The following is a 6,290-nucleotide window of genomic DNA, read 5'->3' on the forward strand; positions in this document are numbered from 1 at the left end:
GTGTGTGTATATGTGTATAAACAAATAGGTATGGTGGTGCATGCCTTTAATCCCAACACTCACAAGGCAGAGGCAGGTGGATCTCTTGTGAGTTTGAGGCCAGTCTGGTCTACAGAGTTGAGTTGCACAGCCAGAGAGAGCTACATAGACCCTGTCTTAAATAAATAAAATTGCTTTCTCTAAATCCTCTTCCTTTTTTGAACGTTTATTTATTTTGTGTGTCTGCATGTTTGTGTACCATGTGCATGCAGTGCCCACAAAAGCCAGAGGAGGGCAGCAGATCCCCCCGAGTGCCATTTGGGGACTAGGTGTGGAACCTGGGTCCTCTGGAGGAGCAGCCATTGCTCCTAACCACTGAGCCATCACTCCGGCCCTCTCTGATTCACTTAATTATACTTTTAACATTGACTTATTTACTTACTGAGGCAGCATTCCCTCCCCACAGAGGAAGGCTGGGGGCGGATCATGGAGGACAACTTGTGGCATTTTCTGCTTCCACCATAGGGTTCCAGAGAGCAAACACTGACCCCCGTGCTTGGCAGCGGCAGGTACTTTTGTCAGACTCTGAGCCACCTTGACAGTCCCTAAGTCCCCTTCAATGCTGAGGGTGGGACCCAGAGCCTTCCACATGCGAGGCAGGCACTCTACCACAGAGCTACACCCTGACCAGTAAAACTGTTTATTCCTAAATTAAATGCACACTACTCTGCAGCAGTACTTAATCTGTGCCTGGGAGCCCGACAGCACTAAGGAAAAGAGCGGCACCCACACCCAAGTCTGACCACACCCCTGCAACACTTCCAAGTTGAAGTGTAGTAATAAGCTCACTGACACATGCCTTTGAGGCATGGAAACTGCATGGAAAGAAAATCCTTCTACAAAGTCTAAGCAGAGTAAGACAGCCGACTCTAAGAAGTCTTTCCAGATACAACGTTTTGTAATACTCCTTGCCTGCTAAACCTGCAGATGAACTAAACCCCAAATGTTACCTAAATTGTGGGTTACTGGTCACATGCACACATACACACTTTTTTTTTTTTGGATTTGGTTTTTTTCGAGACAGGGTTTCTCTGTATAGCCCTGGCTGTCCTGGAACCTGGCTGTGATTCACACACTCTTTAAAACACACAATAAGCCTTAGATGGCAGAATGCTGTTGAGTTTGTCATGCCCAGACCCCCTTTTAAAATTACACTTGTGAGCCGGGTGTGGTGGCGCATGCCTGTAATCCCAGCACTTGGGAGGCAGAGGCAGGTGGATTTCTGAGTTCGAGGCCAGCCTGGTCTACAGAGTTCCAGGACAGCCAGGACTACACAGAGAAACCCTGTCTCAAAAAAAAAAAAAATTACACTTGTGTGTCTGTGTGTGTGTGTCTGTGTCTGCGCAAGCATGCATGTGTGTAGAAGCCAGACTGGTCCTCTCCTTTTACCGCATGCGTCTCCTGCCTTGGAAGCGAGTGCCTTGACCCACGGACCCACCAACACCTCTCAGCATCCTAACTGCCTTCTTATCTTTGGAGACCCTGTCTTACTCAGAGAGTAGCCCGAGCTCACAGAGATCGACCTGCCTCTGCCTCCTGAGTACTGGGAGCTTTTTTAACAACAGATGAACAACTTGGAGGTTACAGAATGCCACTCACCACCAGAGGCAAAGCTGAGACACCATGATAACCACAGCTGCTCTCCCCTGAGCACAGGCTACTCACAGACACTTTATCAGCTGGGACATCTCGGCCTTACCAAAACCTGCTGTTTCCATAGACAAGAAACCTGAGGGTCGAAGGGTTTGGCAAATTTACAGAAATGACCTGCTATCACCCCAACTTCTGGTGCCGCATGCTTCCTACCACAAGGAACTGTTGCCCAAATTCTTGGGGTAGCTCAATCCATGGGCTCCCGAGGTTGAAGCACACAGCTGCTCAAAAATTAGAGGCTAGGAGCAGGGCCTCCTATCTTTAATCCCCGCACATGGGAGGAGCGGAGGCAGACGGATCCCTGCATGCTAGAGGCCAGCCTACTCTAGATAGCAAGTTCCAGGCCAGCCAGAACTATCCAGGTGAAATCTTGTCTCAAAAAGAAAAAAAGCCAGGCAGTGGTGGCGCACGCCTGTAATCCCAGCACTCTAGGAGGCAGAGGCAGGCTAATTTCTGAGTTCGAGGCCAGCCAGGTCTACAGAGTGAGTTCCAGGACAGCCAGGCCTATACAGAGAAACCCTGTCTCAAAAAAACCAAATCCAAAACAAACAAACAAAAAGAGATGTAGCTAAATAATTATACAATTATAAATTCGGTACCGTCCTGCCAGGCCTCTGCACCAAGTCCCGGCGGGCCTCGCTCAGGGCGCTGCTGAGCCAACCTCTTCACGCTGGCTCTCCCGCCATCCCAGCTGTGTTTCCTCTCCGCCTCAGACTCTTTAAGCAACTGGAGTTCCGCGCTCCCGCCCTGCATCTAAACACCCGGTAAAGCATGACTCTTAAACTTAAATACTTAGCCAAATATATTTATGTATATAAAACTCCCAAATACATAATGCCAATTTACAATGAGAAAATCTTATCCCAATATTTCTAACCTCTCCAAAACACCCAGAAATACGTCTAAAGCCATCTGGCTATAGCCGCCTCTCTCTGTCTGGTCACCAAGCCTCCCCCCCCTCCGCACCCCCCCCCCGTAGCTCCTCCTCCTCTCTCCTCTCCAATCACCAGCCTCTCATTGCCCCAATGTGAATGGATAGGAAATATCTTGCAATAAAAAGAGATTGTTGTGGTGGCGCAGGCCTGTAATCCCAGCACCTGGGAGGCAGAGGCAGGCGGATTTCTGAGTCTACAGAGTGAGTTCCAGGACAGCCAGGGCTATACAGAGAAACCCTGTCTCAAAAAAACCAAAAACCAAAACAAAACAAAAAAAACCCCAAAACAAAACAAAAACAACAAAAAGAAACAAACAAACAAAAGAAGCAGTTAAGTGGGAAATCCACGTGGGATGGAGACAAGAATCTCACAGGAGCCATGAATCGCCATCCTGAAGGCTGGCCTGCTGTGGCTCCTCCTCCATCCGGGAAGGATCCCAGACCTCTTCAGATGAGGTGACTACCTGTCACAGCTGGTCCCTTTGTCACTTCCAACCAATGCAGATTCTTGCGACATTTACTGCGCCTCTGTGACCACCAAGAACCCTAGGAACAGGGCTGCACGAGGCAGAGTCTCCTCCCCACCAGCTTCTCTGACCTGCAGCTCTCTGCTACAGAGCAGGGTACAGAGGAAGACGACCCAGCAGCCACTCTCCTGCCTCACTCCAGACCCTCCCCAGAGGTCAGACACCCCCACCCCCAGCTCACTGTCAGGAAGGCTCTCTCCTTCCAGGATGGATGAAGGCTCTCTACCTATTTGTCTGGCAGTACAGAGACAGGTTCTCAAGCTCTCCCAACAGTGGTTCTCAATCTGGGGTCGTGACCTCTTGGGGGCGGTGTCACACAGCAGATCTCCTGTAGATCAGAAATTTACACTATGATTCATAGCAGCAGCAAAATTAGTTATGAAGTAGCAACAAAAATGATATTATGGTGAGAAGTCGCCACAGCATGAGGTTGAGAACCACCGCTCTAGAGCTAAGGCTGATCTCGAACTCATGACTCTCCTGCACAGCACACCTCTGGAGTGCTGGGATTACTAACTTCAAACACAGGCCTCAGATGTCAAGGAAGCCTCCAAGTCAAAGGGTTTCCCCCCCCCCCCCCCCATTTTATGGAAGTATTGAGTATGGAGTATTGAGGCTTTCTCTCTCTTTTTTCCTTTTTTTAATTTTTTAAGACAGGGTTTCTCTGTATAGCCCTGGCTGTCCTATAACTCACTCTGTAAACCAGGCCTGCCTCGAACTCAGTAATCCTCCTGCCTCTGCCTCCCAAGTGCTGGGATTAAAGGCATGTGCCACCACCGCCCAGCTGAAGCTTTCTCTTTTGAGACAAGGTCGCACAGTGTACCTTTGCCTGGCCTGGAACTTACTTTGTACTCCAGGATGGCCTTGAGCTCACAAAGATCCACTTGTCTTCACCTCCAAGTGCTGAGATTAAAAGCGTGGGTCACCATGCTCGGCACAGTTCCTTACTGTGTGGGGAAATGGGGGAAAGGTTTCTTGCCACAATAGTATCCACAGTGCTGGATTTCAGGTTTACGATTGCTAGAGAAGACTGACTGTACCAAAACTAGATGAGAAGCAGGTGTGTGGCAGGACATACAGACTCAGGAAGCTGCAGTACAGGATTCCAGACTAAACAGGACAACATAGCAAGACCCCCACATCTCAAATAAAAAAAATTAAAAAAAAGGAGAGAAATAATACTCATTTACCACCAGAATCTGAAGCGAGAATATCCTTGAGCTCTGGAGTTTGAGGCCAGCCTCAGCAACAGAGAGACTTGGTCACAAACCAAACCATACACCAGTTGGAAAAAGTTTTCTTGTCAGAATTATCAATACATCTGGCCATAACCCCCTCTAGGTCGAATATTATAGCTGAAAATAAACTCAGGCCAGACCTCTCTGGCTCGGAACACACAGGTTTACGATATTGTATGGTTCCATTGTTATCAATTACCATCCAGACCCCAGGAAGGACACCAGATGTTTGACTTTTCTAGAAGAGCGGTGTGAAGACTAGTCTCATACAAGCTTTAGCTTCGTGTGCAGCTGTTTTGAAAACGTTACCCCAGGAGTGGAAACGCCTGGTATAAAGATGCACACATCTTAAACTCTATTTACAGAGCAGAGGGACCTGGCAACTGTCAAATTCATGGTATATTTAGGCTAGGGAATTTGTTTATGTGAAATCCTCACACAGAGCCAGCCCCCCTCACACCAAACCTGGATCTTTCCAACAGGGTTAGGGAGACCCCAGACCTGTCACCCAGCATGGGGAAGAACATGTCACTCATCTGAGTAGACTTGAGGACACTGGCTTAGCAGGCTGTCACTGGTGGAATCTGTGGAGAGTCCTGTCCCAAAGAAAAGATAAGGCTCTTATACCTGCTGCCCATGCCTAGAATGAGACCAAGCTTAGCAGCTAAGAAGCGGTCACATCTCCAGACTCACCAGGCTGTCTGTCCCTCATTATCCCTCCAAGTCACACCTATATGAAGGTCCCCTGCCTTTTGCCAAGACCTAAGTGGTTTTTACCTTTCTTACCTAAGATTTCCCATCTCCTTCATTCTTTCAAAGGTCTGTGGATGGACTATGACTTGGCCAAGAAACTGCTTTGACCAACTCTCTGAGCTTTGGTTTCTCCATCGGTAAAAAGGGGGGTTCTGGGCAATGTTTTAGATTCTGGATGGCCATCTTGGATTAAAGGATATTCAGGCAAGTCTGGCTTCTATGAAACCCACCTCAAGATGCTTTTAATCAGCATCCTGACTGGCTTAGGGCTTTCTGGGAGGAGAGGTTTACTTTTGTCCCCAAAGTTTTTGTGACTACAGTGCAATGAAAAACAAAAGTTGGTCCTGAAGTAGCAATGACAGCTGTTGTCTCTGTCACTTAGCTGAAGCACGTGTGCCGCTCTTAAGTCTGACCCAAACTCAACAGTAAAGACTGTAAGATAACAGTATTTAGAAAATAGTAATCAAGAGAAGATTGTTCCAGCGCTGTTGGTACTGGCACGTGGGTCTCAGTTTCCTGGGCCTGTAGGGTCATAAACCCAGAAAAGGTCTCTGTTAGCTGGAGTTAGGCTCCGTCACACTAATGCAGAAAGCAAGAGACAGACAGTCAGGGAACCTGGAGGCAAGAAAAACTTGAGGAAAAATGACACTAGCCTGGACCTCTGGAAGCGCCAAGACTCACCCTCTCCATCTGGGGCTAGCCAGCAAGGGAAAGGCTCAGTCGGGCTCTATCATCAGACCCACCTGGGCCAAAGGACACTGGCACACGTGGTAAGTCAGGGACCAGCGAGTAACGGCGGCCACCTCCAAATTACGACACGGTACCTGCCTGCCTCACCCACGCTCCTGGGGCGCAGCCTGTACTCACCCCTGGCCGACCCTCTGCGCTAGGCTTGAGGTTTTATCCAAAGTGGCCTTCGCCGCGACCCCACGGGCGGACAAAACAACCGGTCCCTTAGCACCTGGGAGTTAGCCTCCGCACCTACCAAGCCTCAGTTTCCCCATCCCCACAAGGGCAAGCTCCCAGAGGAAGAGACGAACTTACAGAGGTACGGGGACTGACACTCTTTGTGCCCGGTAGTGCCCCCACCCCCATGGAGGAGCACACAGTAGGCGCTCCGGAAACACTCTCCGAAAGGAGGAGCGG

General features: G+C 49.2%; 1 long non-coding RNA gene across 2 annotated transcripts; it reads right to left on the reverse strand.

The window, feature by feature from the left end:
* Window positions 1–2,683: 2,683 nt before the first annotated feature.
* On the reverse strand, window positions 2,684–6,271 carry LOC127686162 (uncharacterized). Of its 2 annotated transcripts, none has more exons than XR_007977991.1 (3): window positions 6,012–6,271; window positions 3,999–4,987; window positions 2,684–3,481 (listed from the first exon to the last, which is right to left on the reverse strand). It is a non-coding gene; the product is annotated as an uncharacterized LOC127686162 (long non-coding RNA). The 2 variants fall into 2 exon arrangements; XR_007977992.1 differs by having other exon boundaries at window positions 3,999–4,100; window positions 4,893–6,271.
* Window positions 6,272–6,290: the final 19 nt, after the last annotated feature.

This window comes from Apodemus sylvaticus, chromosome 5 (assembly GCF_947179515.1).
Source record: "Apodemus sylvaticus chromosome 5, mApoSyl1.1, whole genome shotgun sequence".
In the NCBI taxonomy this organism is placed as follows: Eukaryota; Metazoa; Chordata; class Mammalia; order Rodentia; family Muridae; genus Apodemus; species Apodemus sylvaticus.